Source organism: Oncorhynchus clarkii, chromosome 23, assembly GCF_045791955.1.
Source record: "Oncorhynchus clarkii lewisi isolate Uvic-CL-2024 chromosome 23, UVic_Ocla_1.0, whole genome shotgun sequence".
Taxonomy (NCBI): domain Eukaryota; kingdom Metazoa; phylum Chordata; class Actinopteri; order Salmoniformes; family Salmonidae; genus Oncorhynchus; species Oncorhynchus clarkii.
This window is the reverse complement of record NC_092169.1, coordinates 55,199,501-55,222,970: the sequence shown is the minus strand read 5'-3', so window position 1 is coordinate 55,222,970 and position 23,470 is coordinate 55,199,501. Positions and strand designations below refer to the sequence as shown.

The window sequence follows — 23,470 nt, the reverse complement described above, 5'->3', positions numbered from 1 at the left end:
CCTGGCACAGCTCCTGGTATATGTCTGTTACAGCTGGATGAGTCAACAGACGTGGTGGGCCTGGCACAGCTCCTGGTATATGTCTGTTACAGCTGGATGAGTCAACAGACGTGGTGGGCCTGGCACAGCTCCTGGTATATGTCTGTTACAGCTGGATGAGTCAACAGACGTGGTGGGCCTGGCACAGCTCCTGGTATATGTCCATTACGTTTACGGGGGGTTCAATCAAGGAAAACATCTTCTGCAAACCACTGGAAATGAGAACAATAGGAGAGGATATTTTTTAAATACTGGGCAGCTTTGTGAAATCAAATTGACTTTTGTAGATGTCAAGATGTGTTGGTATCTGTACTGATGGAGCAAAAGCCGCACCTTGGGTCCACTGCAGCATCTACCAAGAGGCTCTTGGGTCCACTGCAGCATCTACCGAGAGGCTCTTGGGTCCACTGCAGCATCTACCGAGAGGCTCTTGGGTCCACTGCAGCATCTACCGAGAGGGTCTTGGGTCCACTGCAGCATCTACCGAGAGGCTCTTGGGTCCACTGCAGCATCTACCGAGAGGCTCTTGGGTCCACTGCAGCATCTACCGAGAGGCTCTTGGGTCCACTGCAGCATCTACCGAGAGGCTCTTGGGTCCACTGCAGCATCTACCGAGAGGCTCTTGGGTCCACTGCAGCATCTACCGAGAGGCTCTTGGGTCCACTGCATCATCTACCGAGAGGCTCTTGGGTCCACTGCAGCATCTACCGAGAGGCTCTTGGGTCCACTGCAGCATCTACCAAGAGGCTCTTGGGTCCACTGCAGCATCTACCAAGAGGCTCTTGCTGCCAAGGGAATGCCTGACAGCTTGAAAGATGTTTTGGACACTACAGTGAAAATGGTTAACTTTGTCAAAGCAAGGCCCCTGAACTTGTGTATTTTCTGCACAATGCAATGATACGGGTAGAAACCATGTAACACTTCTACAACAGACAGAAGTGCGCTGGTTATCAAGGGGCAAAGTATTGACAGGTTTTTATTTAATTGAGAGACGAGCTTAAAGTTTTCTTTACTGATCATAATTTCACTTGTCTGACCGCTTATCCTTATCCTTATAAACTTCAATGGGATTAGGTACATCCCAAGGATGCTGGATATCACAGACCATTTTCAAATCAGATTGGAACCACATTCATAGGTGGTTTGAAATCAGAAACAAATCAAATTCATGGTCATGAACGGTTAAACTTTTTTTTGTCTCTTACGTGTTGGGCGCTAGCTACTCAGTTAACAGTTTGGCAAGAAAATGTGCTAGCAAACTAGATTGTTTACACTCTAAGGTCAATGTCCCTGCCCAAGACTAAATATAATTAGCATAATTCAAAAACTACCCATAAAAATCCTTCAATTTAATCTAGAAATATCTGTTTTTTGCCTTGGACGTGTCTCAACCCTCCGCATCCGACTATGTCGCACTTCCGCATCTATGGGCTATAGTACTGTAGTAGAGGACAACTTAAAAATATATTTTGTATACCTAAAGGGTTCCTAAAATTCAAACTGAAATAGCTCAATTAGCCATGGTATGACCATCTTAAAACAATTCCATATGTTAGCTGTGTAGAATCCCTGAAAGAGATTCTGGAGGGAAATGACAATTCCATATGTTAGCTTAGTAGAATCCCTGAAAGAGATTCTGGAGAGAAATGGCAATTCCATATGTTAGCTTAGTAGAATCCCCGAAAGAGATTCTGGGGGGAAATGACAATTCCATATGTTAGCTTAGTAGAATCCCTGAAAGAGATTCTGGAGGGAAATGACAATTCCATATGTTAGCTTAGTAGAATCCCTGAAAGAGATTCTGGAGGGAAATGGAAGAATGTCCAAAACAAACCCTCCACCCTGACCTCTGTGAGTCAACATGTATTCAACACAGTTAACCTCTCCACCCTGACCTCTGTGAGTCAACATGTAGTGTAACTATTCAACACAGTTAACCTCTCCACCCTGACCTCTGTGAGTCAACATGTAGAATAACTATTCAACACAGTTAACCTGTCCACCCTGACCTCTGTGAGTCAACATGTAGTATAATTATTCAACACAGTTAACCTCTCCACCCTGACCTCTGGGACTCAACATGTAGTGTAACTATTCAACACAGTTAACCTCTCCACCCTGACCTCTGTGAGTCAACATGTAGTATAACTATTCAACACAGTTAACCTCTCCACCCTGACCTCTGTGAGTCAACGTGTATGGAAGGCTTCCTCTGACAGGTGGTTGGCCAGTCTATTTATAGACAAAGTGTGTTAGTGTTTTAGGAAACAGGGATCAATGCAGGACTCAGCAAGGGCTTCTCCATGGGCTGGCTAGACTACTGTGGTGTGTGTGTGTGTGTGTGTGTGTGTGTGTGTGTGTGTGTGTGTGTGTGTGTGTGTGTGTGTGTGTGTGTTGTGTGTGTGTGTGTGTGTGTGTGTGTGTGTGTGTGTGTGTGTGTGTGTGTGTGTGTGTGTGTGTGTGTGTGTGTGCTCTATAGGAAACTGGCAGGGGATCTCCACAGTAGACCCAGGTGTGTGTGTGTGTGTGTGCTCTATAGGAAACTGGCAGGGGATCTCCACAGTAGACCCAGGTGTGTGTGTGTGTGTGTGTGTGTGTGTGCTCTATAGGAAACTGGCAGGGGATCTCCACAGTAGACCCAGTGTGTGTGTGTGTGTGTGTGTGTGTGTGTGTGTGTGTGTGTGTGTGTGTGTGTGTGTGTGTGTGTGTGTGTGTGTGTGTGTGTGTGTGTGTGTGTGTGCTCTATAGGAAACTGGCAGGGGATCTCCACAGTAGACCCAGGTGTGTGTGTGTGTGTGTGTGTGTGTGTGTGTGTGTGTGTGTGTGTGTGTGTGTGTGTGTGTGTGCTCTATAGGGAACTGGCAGGGGATCTCCCAGTAGACCCAGGTGTGTGTAGAAGGAAACACAATTAAAAATATTTCAAAATGTGTGTATCTTAAATAGCATGAGCAGTGCACATTTGTACCAGCTCCAGAAACTCTATATTTCATAAAATGCATAGTATTACTCAGTGTCTAAATGAATGAATCAGTGTTAAATGAATTAGCATGATATTTGTTGATCCCTGCCTACAGACAGAAACTAAAACAAGAGGCTCCCACGCTGAGGTCTGTCCAACGCTGGTCCGACCAAGCTGACTCCACACTCCAAGACTGCTTCCATCACGTGGACTGGGAGATGTTTCGTATTGCGTCAGATAACAACATTGACGAATACGCTGATTCGGTGTGCGAGTTCATTAGAACGTGCGTTGAAGATGTCGTTCCCATAGCAACGATTAAAACATTCCCTAACCAGAAACCGTGGATTGATGGCAGCATTCGTGTGAAACTGAAAGCGCGAACCACTGCTTTTAATCAGGGCAAGGTGTCTGGTAACATGACCGAATACAAACAGTGCAGCTATTCCCTCCGCAAGGCTATCAAACAAGCTAAGCGCCAGTACAGAGACAAAGTAGAATCTCAATTCAACGGCTCAGACACAAGAGGCATGTGGCAGGGTCTACAGTCAATCACGGACTACAGGAAGAAACCCAGCCCAGTCACGGACCAGGATGTCTTGCTCCCAGGCAGACTAAATAACTTTTTTGCCCGCTTTGAGGACAATACAGTGCCACTGACACGGCCTGCAACGAAAACATGCGGTCTCTCCTTCACTGCAGCCGAGGTGAGTAAGACATTTAAACGTGTTAACCCTCGCAAGGCTGCAGGCCCAGATGGCATCCCCAGCCGCGCCCTCAGAGCATGCGCAGACCAGCTGGCCGGTGTGTTTACGGACATATTCAATCAATCCCTATACCAGTCTGCTGTTCCCACATGCTTCAAGAGGGCCACCATTGTTCCTGTTCCCAAGAAAGCTAAGGTAACTGAGCTAAATGACTACCGCCCCGTAGCACTCACATCCGTCATCATGAAGTGCTTTGAGAGACTAGTCAAGGACCATATCACCTCCACCCTACCTGACACCCTAGACCCACTCCAATTTGCTTACCGCCCAAATAGGTCCACAGACGATGCAATCTCAACCACACTGCACACTGCCCTAACCCATCTGGACAAGAGGAATACCTATGTGAGAATGCTGTTCATCGACTACAGCTCGGCATTCAACACCATAGTACCCTCCAAGCTCGTCATCAAGCTCGAGACCCTGGGTCTCGACCCCGCCCTGTGCAACTGGGTACTGGACTTCCTGACGGGCCGCCCCCAGGTGGTGAGGGTAGGCAACAACATCTCCTCCCCGCTGATCCTCAACACTGGGGCCCCACAAGGTTGCGTTCTGAGCCCTCTCCTGTACTCCCTGTTCACCCACGACTGCGTGGCCACGCACGCCTCCAACTCAATCATCAAGTTTGCGGACGACACAACAGTGGTAGGCTTGATTACCAACAACGATGAGACGGCCTACAGGGAGGAGGTGAGGGCCCTCGGAGTGTGGTGTCAGGAAAACAACCTCACACTCAACGTCAACAAAACTAAGGAGATGATTGTGGACTTCAGGAAACAGCAGAGGGAACACCCCCCTATCCACATCGATGGAACAGTAGTGGAGAGGGTAGCAAGTTTTAAGTTCCTCGGCATACACATCACAGACAAACTGAATTGGTCCACTCACACAGACAGCATCGTGAAGAAGGCGCAGCAGCGCCTCTTCAACCTCAGGAGGCTGAAGAAATTCGGCTTGTCACCAAAAGCACTCACAAACTTCTACAGATGCACAATCGAGAGCATCCTGGCGGGCTGTATCACCGCCTGGTATGGCAACTGCACCGCCCTCAACCGTAAGGCTCTCCAGAGGGTAGTGAGGTCTGCACAACGCATCACCGGGGGCAAACTACCTGCCCTCCAGGACACCTACACCACCCAATGTCACAGGAAGGCCATAAAGATCATCAAGGACATCAACCACCCGAGCCACTGCCTGTTCACCCCGCTATCATCCAGAAGGCGAGGTCAGTACAGGTGCATCAAAGCTGGGACCGAGAGACTGAAAAACAGCTTCTATCTCAAGGCCATCAGACTGTTAAACAGCCACCACTAACACTGAGTGGCTGCTGCCAACACACTGACACTGACTCAACTCCAGCCACTTTAATAATGGGAATTGATGGGAAATGATGTAAATATATCACTAGCCACTTTAAACAATGCTACCTTATATAAATGTTACTTACCCTACATTATTCATCTCATACGCATACGTATATACTGTACTCTATATCATCGACAGTATCCTTATGTAATACATGTATCACTAGCCACTTTATACTATACTATGCCACTTTGTTTACATACTCATCTCATTTGTACATACTGTACTCGATACCATCTACTGTATCTTGCCTATGCTGCTCTGTACCATCACTCATTCATATATCCTTATGTACATATTCTTTATCCCCTTACACTGTGTACAAGACAGTAGTTTTGGAATTGTTAGTTAGATTACTTGTTATTACTGCATTGTCGGAACTAGAAGCACAAGCATTTCGCTACACTCGCATTAACATCTGCTAACCATGTGTATGTGACAAATAAAATTTGATTTGATTTGATTTGATTTGATTTGATTTGATTCTTGACTACACCATTCACCACAGATGAACAGGGGAAACAGACGTATCTTTGCTAACACCCTGCAGTCAGGTTTTCACACCAGTAGACTAGCTAGCTATGTAAACAACGCCTTCTGTGAACACGTGATGATGGTTACAAGGCGGTGCATATTTACATTTGGTAAGATCATATTTTTTAGACATTACCATTGGTGTTTTAAAAGGATCAGAGAGTGTGTGAGGAAGTGGTGGCAGCAGAGGGCAACTGAGGGCTTAGTCGTTGCGTATTGGTGTTTCCAGTATATGGAGTTTGTGCGTGAAAAACACATTATTTCTTGGGGTTGCTGATGGTGATGCGAGACCTATTCATGACGTCCCTTCCGCACCGCCATGACGCCCCATTACAGCTGCCCTTAATACGATGTGCAAGTGGTGTCGTCCTGCGTCACACTTCTGGGTCCTGTCTTTTGAATGGGCTTCAGGATTATATCGACTTATTCATTAAAATGTGCTCATTTAAGATATACAGTACCAGTCAAAAGTTTCCATTTCCCCCATTATTTAAATCAGTCTTCCAAACAGTGTGCCTGGATGTGAAGTGTTTCACTTGTAAATGTTGATCATTGGCCTCGTCTAGTGGATTGGGCTGTCCAGACTCTACTAAAGGCTTGGCTAGGACGAGTCCCCTGCTCCCCCAGACTCTACTAAAGGCTTGGCTAGGACAAGTCCCCTGCTCCCCCAGACTCTACTAAAGGCTTGGCTAGGACGAGTCCCCTGCTCCCCCAGACTCTGCTAAAGGCTTGGCTAGGACGAGTCCCCTGCTCCCCCAGACTCTACTAAAGGCTTGGCTAGGACGAGTCCCCTGCTCCCCCAGACTCTACTAAAGGCTTGGCTAGGACAAGTCCCCTGCTCCCCCAGACTCTACTAAAGGCTTGGCTAGGACGAGTCCCCTGCTCCCCCAGACTCTGCTAAAGGCTTGGCTAGGACGAGTCCCCTGCTCCCCCAGACTCTGCTAAAGGCTTGGCTAGGACGAGTCTCCTGCTCCCCCAGACTCTGCTAAAGGCTTGGCTAGGACGAGTCCCCTGCTCCCCCAGACTCTACTAAAGGCTTGGCTAGGACGAGTCCCCTGCTCCCCCAGACTCTACTAAAGGCTTGGCTAGGACGAGTCCCCTGCTCCCCCAGACTCTACTAAAGGCTTGGCTAGGACGAGTCCCCTGCTCCCCCAGACTCTACTAAAGGCTTGGCTAGGACGAGTCCCCTGCTCCCCCAGACTCTTATGTGTGTGGGATTCCCAGTTTTATGTATGTTCTCTGTGTAACATGCGTCACCTACTGTGATTATTTCCAGGTGCTAGATGTTAGAGTCGGACAGGGTTTTACCATTAAATGGCCAGTATTTTCCCTGTGTCTGTGTACAGGTCGGCCTGCTCTGGCAGGATGAGAGAGGAGACGGTGTGGACTGATCCTAATTCCATGAACAAGTTGGTGAGTCTAAAAATAAGGCAGTCCATAAAGAAGGAGGCCGTATCCTCTGGAACACGGCTCAAATAGCAGCAGATCTGCCAACAAAGCAACGAAGCAATGCTAAATTACCTTAGAGATTGCTGTGGAAGCTGGATGTATTTCTGACACTGAACATGGCCATATTGGGCTCGTAACTCATCTGTTGCTTTGGTAGACTGTACTTCTTGCAACTCTGCTATCGACTGTATGGGATGAAATTGGAGTGTCAACAACAGCTCAGCAGTTGGGGTTTGATACTTTGACATTTCTATGTCAGCGGGTAACATTCCAAAACAACTTTAGTCTGCATGTAATTCTGACACCCAGTTTCGGGAACGTGGCCGTTGGCTGGAGAAGTTCACTGACAGGGGGGGGGTCATCATGTGGACTACTTCTTGTAACATGTTGTATGTTTGTCTAAAGATCTGTAAAGCTTGATAGAAAAACACAACGGCTAATTGATCCATGTGTTTCTCCTTGTAAATGTCTGAGATTAATATATTACATTTAACCCTTCATTGACTTCACACTGCGTGCTGAAAAGACCTTATAACCTGTAATGTGGACCACAGAGAGATCCGGTACAGAACAACACATTATTTAGACCTTATTGGTCGACCACGAGGTCCTGACATTGCTGACATTGGCCCCCGTAATAGACTTATCATGATATATTAGAGGCACATATCACCCTGAGATTACACAGACCCACAATGAATTTGAAAACACATCCAATTTTGATAAACTCCAATATCTACTAGGTGAAATACCACAGTGTTCCATCACAGCAGCAAGATGTGTGACCTGTTACCTCAAGAAAAGGGCAACCAGTGAAGAACAAACACCATTGTAAATACAACCCATATTTATGCTAATTTCTTTTCCCTTTTGGACTTGAACTATTTGCACATAATTACAACACTGTATATAATATGACATTTGAAATGTCTTTATTCTTTTGGAACTTTTATGAGCGTAATATTAACTGTTGATGTTTTTATTGTTTATTTCACTTTTTTGTTTATTATCTATTTCACTTGCTTTGTCAATGTAAACATCTGTTTCCCCCATGACAATAAAGCCCTTTGAATTGAACTGAATTGAATTAATTTGATATGTGACCTGAAAAATAAGATCTGAATGAAGTCCAGCTTGGTTGTTTTAGGGATCCAGCTTGGTTGTTTTAGGGATCCAGCTTGGTTGTTTTAGGGATCCAGCTTGGTGGTTTTAGGGATCCAGCTTGGTTGTTTTAGGGATCCAGCTTGGTGGTTTTAGGGATCCAGCTTGGATGTTTTAGGGATCCAGCTTGGTTGTTTTAGGGATCCAGCTTGGTTGTTTTAGGGATCCAGCTTGGTTGTTTTAGGGATCCAGATTGGTTGTTTTAGGGATCCAGCTTGGTTGTTTTAGGGATCCAGCTTGGTGGTTTTAGGGATCCAGCTTGGTTGTTTTAGGGATCCAGCTCGGTTGTTTTAGGGATCCAGCTCGGTTGTTTTATGGATCCAGCTTGGTTGTTTTAGGGATCCAGCTTGGTTGTTTTAGGGATCCAGATTGGTTGTTTTAGGGATCCAGCTTGGTTGTTTTAGGGATCCAGCTTGGTGGTTTTAGGGATCCAGCTTGGTGGTTTTAGGGATCCAGCTTGGTTGTTTTAGGGATCATCATGTGACATGTCATATATTCTGACTGGCTGTGACATTTTAATGGATTGAATCATGTAGAAAGTGCTGCCGTGTGCCAAAGCTCTTGCGTGTCTCAGGAAAACTCCTGTCTGTGGTGATTAAACTACTTGGCAAGAACAGTGTAAGTGTTGAAAGCGCCATTAAAATGTCTTGGATCAAGAGTTACTGTCCGATACTCCCAAGGTCCGGCCAAAATATTTTAAATATGTACAATGACAGTTTTAATGTCAGTTTACTCAACGGTTTAATGACATCTGGCAGTTAACGAGTGTCTCAGAAGCCAGAAACTCCTGTTCTGGACAGCCCCATTCCACATAGTGTGCAGGTTCTTATTCCACACCAGCACTATGTCCCTCGGATACCAAAACACAGGTCGAATATCATGCCAGATCTTTGCACATTAAAATAACTTTGAATGTCATAAACTCTTAGTCTGCATGGTGTTGATGTTCTCTCCACCCACAAACATGCCAAGTAAATATCTTGTGTCTAATAACAGTGGCATCTGCTCAACTAGTGCATCCAGCAGCTCCCCTCTATGGGGCTTCTTGTACTGATGTGCTGGGTGGACACTGCTCACAGAACAAATAGGGGGTATTCAGGTGAAATGTTCTGAACATTGCTGATAGAAATGTATTGAATAGAGCTGACGTGATTCTCTATTCTACCTGACAAACAGTCATATCTGTTCTACACAATACATTTCTGTCTAAATGTCACCCTATTGAACATTAATATAGCTGGAACCATGATGATGCTATGAATTCAATAATTTCCCCATAATGTTGCTTGAGTATGATAATCTATATGTTGTTTTGTTACAGACCAGGAGAACCAGTCCTTCCTGATTACGTAAGTTGTTTACTAAAATCTCACTTGAGAAAATTTTTCTACTGCAATGTGTTGTGTCATTTGGGTGTGATGAAAATACATGACATTATGAATGGATTAGGCTATGTATAGGAATGAGTCGATGAGTGGGGATAGTTGTTAATGAGAGAGGTACAGGATAGAGGTACAGGTTAGAGGTACAGGATAGAGGTACAGGATAGAGGTACAGGTTAGAGGTACAGGATAGAGGTACAGGATAGAGGTACAGGATAACTGATCCCCCGTCTGTGGAAATCATCGTCCACACGATTAATACGATAGATGTCCAACAAACTGTAACATTTAAAGGGGTCTATCAAAGTAAAATGCTAGATGTATTTAGTTAACCTCTTTCTAACCCCCATGCTCTACTTTAGGGTAAATTCATCAGGATTCACTTCCAAGGTAGCAAACTGGCTAAAGCTGACATTGAGACCTGTGAGTTGATTTTCATTGTTTCTCTATGATTTCCTAAATTCACACATATTCTTATTCGGAGAGCATATCATCATATCATATCATTTTATCTCATATTCTCTCTCTCTCTCTCTCAGACCTGCTAGAGAAGTCCAGAGTGTCCTTGCAGCTTCCCGATGAGAGAGGTTACCACATCTTCTTCCAGATGATGACCAATCACAAACCTGACATTATTGGTGAGGCAAAGTAGAGATTCAGGGGGAATGTTTCCTACCTCCATTATAAATACTATTACAATGAGTACATCCATGGTAACAAGGCATTTAGATATGGGTCAGGTCTTTGGCAAAGATGTATCAAGTAATGGACTGTGATAAGTGTTGCGAATGTATCTTTCAAGGATTTGATGTAATCGATCACACAACATCCAGTGGCCCGTTGGGGTATTTCAGATGATCCCAGGGGTCTCTGACCTTCTGTGTGGCATTATCACATGTCAAATATATTAAATAATGTAATACTATGATTTAAAAATAGAAAATAGATTGACAAAGCTGTAAAACAGTATCCTAGATATAAACCATACACTTAATGAATACCATTGGTGTTTAATATGAGGGTTTCAGCATGAAATATCATTTATTTTATTATTATACACAATTGGTTTGATTCTATTTGTTGTCCATGTTTGATGTTTGGGCATCAAGCTGGTGGCAGTTGGTAAACAAAAGGAAATATTTTGAAGAATTGTATATAGGAATAAAAAAATTTTTTTTAAGTTATTAGAAAATGAATTACCAAAGTTACGATATTGTTGCCATGGATGTTCTGTTACTTGATGTTAGGAAATTATGATTAATATGACTGAACAAATCATTTTAAATGGAACTGTAAGTAAACTTATACTTTGTTATATTATGTTTAATAGGCAATGTGAGTTCATAAGAAGAAATTGTGTGACAGGAGAAAGGAGTAATAAAATGTTAAAGAACACCATTCCAACTGGGCAGGAACAAATGAATTGTGGACTGTGTAAACACATAAGGTCGTTAGCCTATGGTTGACCCAACCTGAAACTTAGCTCTGGGGTTCTTAGATTAGGCAGTGAGTGCATTCCTAGGGTTTCTGTTAATTAAAACTGTCAGTTCAGTGGTGATCGATAATGTTGAGGGGTCAAAAGTTATCTGGGAGTGTGTTAGTAAGTTAGAATGAACTTTTCACCTTACTTTGTCCCGGTCGACAGGAGGGGGTTCGGTTAAGGCAGTGAAATGACGTCATGATCTGTATTTAAACTGATGCATGTGTTTGAGTGGCAGCGCGCTCCGAGAATAAATTCTATTACCTATTATTTAAAGACTGGTCTGCGTCTATTTTATGCAAACAAGAAATCTTACAAATAATCATAAAATAGATGAAGGGCTTTCAATTGATGAAAGCACATTGGCTTAATTAAATTATACTAACACTTGACAAAATTAATGAAGATTTACGGTAAACTTTGGGAAATTACAGCCGATAGCTTTGAAACCCTAACAGTGATATAAGATACTTGAGTCCATCTATTGAGTAAAGGAGAGATACTGTAAAGGTAGATCAGTAGAATTCTAAGAGATTTAACTGACAAGACATCCTCTGTTGTCCATAGAAATGTCACTCATCACCACCAACCCCTACGACTTCCCCATGTGCAGTCAGGGTCAGATCACTGTGGCCAGCATCAACGACAAGGAAGAGCTGGATGCCACAGACGTGAGTCAAACAAAGGGTTCATCATATTCTATATATGGAATGGGTAGGACCACCGTACACACTGAATGCACTGTGCAATTCCAACCTGGTGGCTGCTGGGAATGTTCATGTATTTGGTTTTGTTTTATTCTGCCTTGTTGTTAGTTAGGCATGTGCCTCAGGGAACTCTTCATGCCTTCACACTTCACCTTGAGGCCCATACTGTACATGTAAGACATCAACAAGAGAGTGTCACTAAGTCCCTGTGGAACTGTGTCAAATGTATCTTGTGATGTCATCTACCAGTGTTGGTCAAGTGTAATCACGTGGATCTGAGAAGCCAGTCAAATGTATCCATCCCATTTGTTCTGCTGAGAGCACAGAACTGTAGTGTACTGTATGTGAGAAAACTAGCTTTCAGTTCATCACTGTTGTACTTCCTGTCTAATGCCAGGATGCCATTACAATCCTGGGCTTCACTAATGATGAGAAGATGAGCATCTACAAGCTGACAGGAGCTGTACTGCACCATGGCAACTTGAAATTCAAGCAGAAGCAGCATGAGGAGCAGGCCGAGCCAGACGGCACAGAGGGTGAGTCCCACTCATAGATATACAATATGTAAAGCATTAGTCCCATTCCCAGTCCCACTCATAGATATACAATAAGTAAACATTAGTCCCATTCCTAGTCCCACTCATAGATATACAATATGTAAAGCATTAGTCCCAGTCCCACTCATAGATATACAATATGTAAACATTAGTCCCAGTCCCAGTCCCAGTCCCAAACATAGATATACAATATGTAAAGCATTAGTCCCAGTCCCAGTCCCAGTCCCAAACATAGAAATATAAAATGTAGACGGCCAGAGCCTCATCAAAGTACGGCAGAAGATCGTTTCAGTGAGCTGGCCTTTATAATTGACCTGGCCCGGGTATCCTGGAAGGATATTGACCTCATCCCGTCAGTGAGCAGGCCTTTCTAATCGACCTGGCCCGGGTATCCTGGAAAGATATCAGTAGAGCACGCCTGGTTGCTCTTTAAAAGTGCTTTCCTCACCATCTTAAATAAGCACGCCCCTTTCCCAAAATGTAGAACTAAGAACAGATATAGCCCTTGGTTCACCCCAGACTTGACTGCCCTTGACTAGCACTAAAACATTCTGTAGCGTTCTGCATTAGCATCAAATAGCCCCCACGATATGCAATGTTTCAGGGAAGTTAGGAATCAATATACACAGTCAGTTAGGAAAGCCAAGGATTTCGAACAGAAATTTCAAACAGAAATTTGCATCCTGTAGCACTAATTCCAAAAAGTTATGGGACACTGTAAAGTCCATGGAGAATAAGAGCACCTCCTCCCAGCTGCCCACTGTCACCACCGATTAATCTACGATAAACGATGATTTCAAGAAGCATTTTTCTACGGCTGGCGATTCTTTCCACCTGGCTACCCCTACCCCGAGCAACAGCTCTTCACCCCCTGCAGCATCTTGCCCAAGCCCTAAAACTAAATGCATAATCTTCAACCGATTGCTGCCCACACCCGCCCGCCCAACTAGCATCACTACTCTGGACGGTTCTGACTTAGAATATGTGGACAACTACAAATACCTAGGTGTCTGGCTAGACTGTAAACTCTAGCCTCCAACACTCTACTCAGCAAACTGGATGTAGTCTATCACAGTGTCATCCGTTTTGTTACCAAAGCCCCATACCCTACCCACCACTGCGACCTGTATGCTCTTGTTTGCTGGACCTCGCTACATATTCGTCGCCAAACCCACTGGCTCCAGGTCATCTATAATCTTTGCTAGGTAAAGCCCCGTCTTATTTTAGCTCACTGGTCACCATAGCAACACCAACCCGTAACAGCAGGTATATTTCACTGGTCAACCCCAAAGCCAACACTTCCTTTGGCCGCCTTTCCTTCCAGTTGTCTGACTGGAACGAATTGCAAAAATCGCTGAAGCTGGAGACTCTTATCTCCCTCTCTAACTTTAAGCATCAGCTGTTAGTGCAGCTTACAGATCACTGCACCTGTACATAGCCAATCTGTAAACAGCACACGCAACTACATCATCCCCATATTGTTATTTATCTTCTTGCTCTTTTTTCTTTTTCCCCAGTATCTCTACTTGATTTAAAATGATGGAAGTGGGTTCAAATCAAAACCTAACCCTTTTGTCAGTGTGACATCAGAATCAAGTGATCTTGTGTTTCTGAGTCTGTTGTTGTTGGTTCTCTCTCCAGTGGCTGATAAAATCGGCTACTTGCTGGGCCTGAACTCAGCTGAGATGCTGAAGGCTCTGTGCTACCCCAGAGTGAAGGTCGGCAACAAGTGTGTGTGACCAAGGGACAGACTGTGCCTCGGGTAAGGCGGCCAAACACAGCATCTACCATTTTCTGAGCACCATACATCTTTTGGTGATGAGTGAAGTGCTTGTTTTGAATAGTGGTGCTGTTTTCCCCAAGCTCTTTTCACCTTGTCACTAGACATGGTCAATATCTCATGTATTCATTTGAGGTATTATCATTGCAGGTTAATAACTCAGTCTTGGCTCTGGCCAAGTCCATCTACGAGAGGATGTTCCTGTGGATGGTCATCCGTGTCAATGAGATGTTGGATACCAAGAATCCAGGGCAATTCTACATTGGTGTGCTCGACATTGCCGGGTTTGAGATCTTTGACGTGAGTCTGAGACCAGAACAAGACAAGTAGTTGTGATTGAGAGGGATTACAGCCTTGTATGATGATGAAATGATCCCTTCTGAAATTCCTTCAACAGTACAACAGCATGGAGCAGCTGTGCATCAACTTCACCAATGAGAAACTGCAACAGTTTTTCAACCACACCATGTTCGTCCTGGAACAAGAGGAGTACAAGAAGGAGGGAATAGTCTGGGCCTTCATTGACTTCGGCATGGACTTGGCTGCCTGCATTGAGCTTATTGAGAAGGTAAGCTGTCTGTCAGGATTATAATGGACCTCAACAGCAAAGTTCAAATGGAGATATTATCACATGGTACAACACATCTGACTGTTGATAACTCAATATGTTTCCTATTGTGCCCCTAAATGAAGATACTCTGATAATAGCATATTTGCTAAAAGAACAAATGTGATCCTAAATGTAAATATCACTAATTTGATGTACATCTCTTTTCGTAAAGCCATTGGGCATCTTCTCCATCCTTGAAGAGGAGTGCATGTTCCCCAAGGCTTCAGACACTTCCTTCAAGGACAAGCTGTACGCCCAGCATCTTGGCAAAACCAAGGCATTTGAGAAGCCCAAGCCTGCCAAAGGCAAGGCAGAGGCCCACTTCTCCCTGGTGCACTATGCCGGCACTGTGGACTACAACATCACTGGCTGGCTGGAGAAGAACAAGGACCCCCTGAACGACTCAGTTCTTCAGCTGTACGGGAAGTCTTCAGTCAAACTGATGGCAACCCTGTATGTCGCTGCCCCACCTGAGGGTAAGACTAGCAGAACATCAAAACATTTCATGTAGAACTAGTTACAAATCAGTCCCATATTCTTTAAAGGGTCAGTCTGCAGTTGCTACATCCATTCGTGGACTTAAAAGATATGTACCCATTCATTCTTGAAGAACATCGGCTTGGTTCACCTGTCGTACCCCATCAGAACCCAAAATATGAGCTTGTTTAAATGTTTGTAAGCAAAGTAAAAGGAAACATGCACTTTACAGCCTCAAAACATTATTAATACTATCATTTTGATATCATGGATGGTCAGTCCTTCAATACATAGATCTGTCTATACATTTGAGTGGTTATGTTTCTCCAGGACATCTCTCAGTTTTTTATCAAAACAGGGGCAGGGAGCATATTTTGGTATTGTTTCAACTGCTGATTGCTGCTTTAAATGTATCACAATTTGTCAGGGTGATTTACTGGGTTAATTTACTCATTCAACAGGTGTTATTTTACACAATCTCATTGGCAGCACTTGCATTAAGATAAGTGTGAAATTAACATGAGATTCTCTCATTTATAACAGATACAACCAAGAAAGGAGGCAAGAAGAAGGGTGGTTCCATGCAGACTGTGTCCTCCCAATTCAGGGTGAGCTTTTAAAATGTGTATATTCAGTCCTTCAAAGCGTGTACTGATTATCAGAAATTATTTCTGAGAACATGGTTTGTAACCCTCCTACAGGAGAACTTACATAAGCTGATGACAAACTTGAGGAGCACTCATCCTCACTTTGTACGCTGCCTGATCCCCAACGAGTCAAAGACTCCAGGTACAATAGATGTTGAGTTAAATATGACATCTTGTCAGTACAGTATCAGTAACATTAACAAACCAGTCTTTAACCTTTAACCTGTTTATGAGTATTTAAAGAGACTTGGTTTGTGTTTCCAGGTCTGATGGAGAACTTCCTGGTTATCCACCAGCTCAGGTGTAATGGTGTTCTGGAGGGGATCAGGATCTGCAGGAAGGGCTTCCCCAGCAGAATCATCTATGCTGACTTCAAGCAGAGGTACACGTGCACACACACACACACACACACACACACACACACACACACACACACACACACACACACACACACACACTAATCTTCTCTAAGGGTTTTCCCAACATCAGAATAGCCTTATTATTTTACGTAATATAACCAATCTATTACATCTTGACATTTCTCCTGATTCAGGTACAAAGTACTGAATGCCAGTGTCATCCCCGAGGGCCAGTTCATGGACAACAAGAAGGCTTCTGAGAAGCTGCTTGGGTCCATTGATGTGAATCACGAGGACTACAAGTTTGGACACACCAAGGTCAGTCAAAACCCCCCCAGCAAAAAAGATGCCAACTAAAACACAACTTCAATGATAATTTAAACTCTAACCATTAAATGTCTCTCCAGTTGATCTATCCATCATGTAATTATTTCTTAAAAATGTGAAGAAACATTGTACTCAATTCATTATCTTGTGCATTATGTCAGAATGGTATGTCTGCAGTTATCTATATCAGTGTACATTATTAATCTACAACTATACAATAACTTACAACTCATAACGAACCTATCTCATGGTTTGTTTGTAAACATTACAATGTTTATGTTGTTCAAATCAATCTAGTGGTTTTGTTCCTCTCTTTGGATTCAACCTTTCTATCTGTTCCCACCTGACTGGTTCCATAATTGACCATGTCAACCTGTGTCAGGTGTTCTTCAAAGCCGGTCTGCTGGGTGTCCTGGAGGAGATGAGAGATGAGAAGCTGGCCTCTCTGGTCGGCATGGTCCAGGCTCTCAGCCGTGGATTCCTCATGAGGAGAGAGTTCACCAAGATGATGGAGAGGAGGTGAGGAAGAGTAGACATCTTGGCAAAGAATTCTGTCAGCCTCCTGTATGTAATGTATAATGATTGTGTCATTTCCCACTCCTTGAAGTTTGCAGTTGTATAAAAATATATATATTTTCTTCAAAACATATATTTTGACCCTTTAGTGTGTGTACTTTACTGTATTTATACTTGGGATGTCGTTTTCCACAAGAAAAGTAAAAAACAAAAACACTGGAGGAGATCTTTAAGCATGTCACTCACCACGTCACTCACCATGTCACTCACCATGTCACTCACCATGTCACTCACCATGTCACTCACCATGTCACACACCATGTCACTCACCATGTCACACACCATGTCACTCACCATGTCACTCACCATGTCACTCACCATGTCACTCACCATGCCACTCACCATGTCACTCACCATGTCACTCACCATGTCACTCTATCCTCTCTGTGGACCAGAGAGTCCATCTTCTCCATCCAGTACAAGTCCGCTCATTCATGAATGTGAAAACCTGGCCATGGATGAAGTTGTACTTCAAGATCAAGCCCCTGCTGCAGAGCGCTGAGACTGAGAAGGAGCTGGCCAACATGAAGGAGAACTATGAGAAGATGACGTCGGACTTGGCCAAGGCTCTGGCCAAGAAGAAGGAGTTGGAGGAGAAGATGGTGGCCATGGTGCAGGAGAAGAATGACCTGGCGCTTCAAGTCGCATCTGTGAGTGAGCAACAACCCTCACCAGAGCACATTTAGACACACAAGTACACAGACACAATCGCACACACATCAGCACATTCAAACAATAATTTAAAAGGATGGCCTTGACTAGAATACAGTATATACATATGAAGTACATAGAACAGTGATGACAGGTCTATGAACATAGGGCAGCCGCCGGGTGCAGGGTTGAGTAACCAGGTAGTAACCGGCTAGTGATGGCTGTTTAACAGTCTGATAGCCTTGAGATATAAGTTGTTTTTCAGTCTCTCTGTGTTAGTGGTGGCTGTTTAACAGTCTGATGGCCTTGAGATAGAAGCTGTTTTTCAGTCTCTCTGTCCCTGCTTTGACACACCTGTACTGACCTCACCTTCTGGATGATAGCGGGGTGAACAGGCGGTTGAAGTCCTTGATGATCTTTTTGGCATGTGATATATATGTCATGCATTTAAATTGATTTGCTCTGACTTATTTGACTAAATTAAGTCTATATTTTTATACACAAAGTGAGAACACAGGTTTTTTCTCCTGTTCTGAAACCAGGATTCAGAGAATCTGAACGATGCGGAGGAAAGGTGCGAGGGGCTCATCAAGAGCAAGATCCAGCTGGAGGCCAAACTCAAAGAGACGACTGAGAGGCTGGAGGATGAGGAGGAGATGAATGCTGAGTTGACTGCCAAGAAGAGGAAGCTGGAGGACGAGTGCTCTGAGCTGAAGAAGGACATTGATGACCTGGAGCTCACCTTGGCCAAAGTGGAGAAGGAGAAGCACGCCACTGAAAACAAGGTCTTGTAGACAGTCTAACCAAACAATAATCCAAAGAATAATCAACTCAAAACAGAAATGTAATTCAAGTCTTTTTTTGAGTGCAGTAAAAATTAAGACACATTTGGAATTTCAGTTGTGGTGTACTCCCCAAATGCATTACATGTTCTGCTCCCCCCTCGTTTATGATTTCCATTCAGTCCACTGGCATGGAGTACAGTGCCATCTAGTGTTGAATCTATAGTACAGTACTTGTTGACAACATTTCTATTATCCATTTAACCACTTATGGTGAAGTGACCAAAAACAAATTTTGTTGTGGCCGTTTTCAGGTTAAAAACCTGACAGAGGAGATGGCGTCTATGGATGAGAGTGTTGCCAAGCTGACCAAGGAGAAGAAAGTCCTCCAAGAGGACCACCAGCAGACACTGGACGACCTGCAGGCTAAATATACAGTACATGCTATTATTATGTAGTGAGGTTCAATTGTTTCAACTGTATTGTAGTGTTCATTCCCCCTGCTCCTGACCCTTTTTCTAGGCCCGTATTGAGGAGCTGGAGGAGGAAATTGAGGCTGAGCGTGCTGCCAGGGCCAAGGTTGAGAAGCAGAGGGCCGATCTCTCCAGGGAACTTGAGGAGATCAGCGAGAGACTGGAGGAGGCCGGAGGCGCCACTGCTGCTCAGATTGAGATGAACAAGAAGCGCGAGGCTGAGTTCCAGAAGCTGCGTTGTGATCTTGAAGAGTCCACCCTGCAGCATGAGGCCACAGCCGCCGCTCTGCGCAAGAAGCAGGCCGATAGTGTGGCTGAGCTCGGGGAGCAGATCGACAACCTGCAGCGCGTCAAGCAGAAGCTGGAGAAGGAGAAGAGCGAGTACAAGATGGAGATTGATGACCTCTCCAGCAACATGGAGGCTGTCGCCAAGACTAAGGTGAGTAGTGATGTTTTGGTCAAGCATTGTTGAAGAGGGCCAACTACATTACCATTCAATAAACTGAAGTTGACAGTCCCATATGTTTCACTAACAGGGCAATCTGGAGAAGATGTGCCGTACTCTTGAGGACCAGCTGAGCGAGCTCAAGACTAAGAATGATGAGAATGCTCGCCAGGTCAACGACATCAGCGGACAGAGGGCCAGACTCCTGACAGAAAATGGTGCCTCCAACAATGACATGTGTCGGGGGCTGTAAATTCAGTCCACACAGTTTCTGCACTACGATTCCTCAAAATAAAATGTCAATCTTCGAGAACAGAGTCCCCATAACAAGATGTCCCTCATTCCCTGCAGGTGAGTTTGGCCGCCAGCTGGAGGAGAAGGAAGCCCTGGTGTCTCAGCTGACCAGAGGCAAACAGGCCTTCACCCAGCAGGTGGAGGAGCTGAAGAGACTGATTGAGGAGGAGGTCAAGGTAAGGCATCCTAAATGGAAACCACCTTCGAGTTTAGATCTTTATCTACACATAGACTGTTTCTACTCCTCCCTCAGAGACTTCTACTGTCATCTGTTTTACTCTCCCTCTCTAATCTCTCTTTGTCTTTCTTTCTCTCTCAGGCTAAAAACGCACTGGCCCATTGTGTCCAGTCTGCCCGCCATGACTGTGATCTCCTGAGAGAGCAGTTTGAGGAGGAGCAGGAGGCCAAGGCAGAGCTGCAGCGCGGCATGTCCAAGGCCAACAGTGAGGTGGCTCAGTGGAGGACTAAGTATGAAACTGATGCCATCCAACGCACAGAGGAGCTGGAGGAGGCCAAGTGAGTTGCTCTCAATAGTAAAGACTAAAATAAACGCTGTGGATGTTGAGGCTGGTTGGGGATCTGAGAAAATGGTACTTCAATATGTAGTGCAATATTTGTTTCACAACAAGTTACTCACCATAACACCACCCGCTGTTGTCCAACAGGAAGAAGCTGGCACAGCGTCTGCAGGAGGCTGAGGAGACCATTGAGGCGACCAACTCAAAGTGTGCATCCCTGGAGAAGACCAAGCAGAGACTGCAGGGAGAGGTGGAGGACCTCATGATTGACGTTGAGAGAGCCAACGCCACCAACCAATATTTGAAACTGGTATCATTTCCTATTTATTATTCCTCCAGTGTTGATCTTTTGTTTTGGACAGGCAGACCAGTTGTATAAGTGAAGCATTTAGAGAGAGGTTTAGTGCTTTTATATTTAATCATGTCAACCCACCCAATTCATATTCATTATATAGATAGGCACGCTTTATTTTGTCTGGATTAGCATCCCAGATAAATCTAAATATTTTTTGCTCATATGATTTGAAAAAAGGAATCATCATGAGTAGGCAGCTCCGTAAGTAAGTGAGTAAGCTGAGATATGACTAAGTGTAACGGATGTGAAATGGCTAGCTTAGTTAGCGGTGGTGCGCACTAAATAGCGTTTCAATCGGTGGCATCACTTGCTCTGAGACCTTGAAGTAGTGGTTCCCTTTGCTCAGCAAGCTTTTGTGGAGCGATGGGTAACGATGCTTTGTGGGTGTCAGTTGTTGATGTGTGCAGAGGGTCCCTGGTTCTCTCCCGGGTATGGGCGAGGGGACGGTCTAAAGTTATACTGTTACATAAGTGTCACGCCCTGACCGTAGTTATCTTTGTTTTCTTTATTATTTTGGTTAGGTCAGGGTGTGACTAGGGTGGTTTGTGTAGTTTTGTATTGTCTAGAGGTTTTGGTTTATTTACGGTGTTTTACTAGTCTAGGTGTTTATATGTCTATGTTTGCCTAGATTGGTTCTCAATCAGAGGCAGCTGTTTATCGTTGTCTCTGACTGGGGACCATATTTAGGTAGCCATATTCAATGGATAGTTTGTGGGTTGTTATTCTATGTTTAGTTGCCTGTTTGCAGTAGTTATATAGCGTCACGGTTCGTTTTGTTCAGTGGTCGTTCTGTTCATTAAAAGCGTTATGTACGCTTATCACGCTGCGCCTTGGTCTCCTCATTATGACGACCGTGACAGAACAACCCACACTACAAGGACCAAGCAGCGTGAAAAGGAGGAACAGCGCTTAATGGGGAGATGGACCTGGGAGGAGATATTAGATGGAGCAGGACCCTGGACACAGCCGGGGAGTATCGCCGTCCTAAGGAGGAGTTAGAGGCAGCGAAAGTGGAACGGCGATACTACGAGGATAAATACCGGAGAATTGAGGAACGGTGACGATATGAAGGTACACGGCTAGCACGGTAGCCCGAGAGGCAGCCCCCCCCAAAAATGGGGGGGGGGGGGGGGGGTGGTGACACACGAGGAGATTGGCTGAGTCAGGTAGAAGACCTGAGCCAACTCCTGTGCTTAATGTGGGGAGCGTGTTACTGGTCAGGCACTGTGTTATGCGGTAGAGCGCACGGTGTCTCCAGTGCGCTATTCTAGCCCGGTGCGCTCTATTCCAGCTCCTCGGATTGGCCGGGCTAGAATGGGCATCCAGCCAGGAAGGAGGGTGCCGGCTCAGTGCTCCTGGTCTCCAGTGTACCTCCTTGGACCAGGATATCCTGCGGCGGCTTTGCGTACTGTGTTTCCGGTGAGTCTACACAGCCCAGTACGTCCTGTGCCAGCGCCCCGCATTTGCAGGGCAAAAATAAACATCCAGCCAGGACGGGTTGTGTCAGCTCTACACACCAGACCTCCAGTATGCCTCCACAGTCCAGTACGTAAATCTGGGCTGTGTACACAACATACGATCAATCTTGCAGAATGCGCAGACAGGCACTCACTATAGGCAGCATACAAGTCACTGGAAAATATCAAAACATTCTGCCCAAACATTCTGCCCAAACATTCTGCCCAAACCTTCTGCCCAAACATTCTGCCCAAACATTCTGCCCAAACATTCTGCCCAAACCTTCTGCCCAAACATTCTGCCCAAACATTCTGCCCAAACCTTCTGCCCAAACCTTCTGCCCAAACCTTCTGCCCAAACATTCTGCCCAAACATTCTGCCCAAACATTCTGCCCAGACATTCTGCCCAAACATTCTGCTAAAACCTTCTGCCCAAACCTTCTGCCCAAACCTTCTGCCCAAACCTTCTGCCCAAACATTCTGCCCAAACCTTCTGCTAAAACCTTCTGCCCAAACCTTCTGCCCAAACCTTCTGCTGAAACATTCCGCCCAAACCTTCTGCCCAAACCTTCTGCTAAAACCTTCTGCCCAAACCTTCTGCCCAAACCTTCTGCTAAAACCTTCTGCCCAAACCTTCTGCCCAAACCTTCTGCTAAAACATTCTGCCCAAACATTCTGCCCAAACCTCTACAGAAATGTGATCAAATATGTCAGTGCTTTTTTTTTTACAAACTGCTGTGGCTTAATTCCAATAGTGCCCAATTATACATTAAATAAAGGGCATTATTGCCACCATAAAAGGTAAATGGAGGGCGTTTTCTTGTACCCAGCATGCACAACCCACATGGAAGGCAGCTATTGGAACTGCGGTCAAGAACGTTGAGTTCATCTCATGTTGCCCTTCAGTCTCCACATTAGAAAAAGAAAGCGTGCTATCTAGAACCTAAAAGGGTTCTTTGTCCGTCCCCATAGGAAAACCCCTTCAATAACCCTCTTTAGTTGCAGGTAGAACTCTTCTACATCGACCTCGAGTTTGATGAGGACTTGAGTATGGCCCGCGTCGACACCATCACCCCCTAAATGAACTAATTACAGATAAAACCAATAAAAGTACTGAGTCAATGTGTGACTATGCATAGATAATAAACAGTGAGTATCAGCAGTGTAAAAACAAAGATCAGATGGTTCAGCAGTCTTAGGACTTGGGGGTAGAAGCTGTTCAGCAGTCTTAGGACTTGGGGGTAGAAGCTGTTCAGCAGTCTTAGGACTTGGGGGTAGAAGCTGTTCAGCAGTCTTAGGACTTGGGGGTAGAAGCTGT

At 44.8% G+C, this 23,470-nt stretch overlaps 1 pseudogene; it reads left to right on the top strand.

Moving 5' to 3' along the window:
* Positions 1-354: 354 nt before the first annotated feature.
* Positions 355-23,232, top strand: LOC139381318 (myosin heavy chain, fast skeletal muscle-like; annotated as a pseudogene).
* Positions 23,233-23,470: the final 238 nt, after the last annotated feature.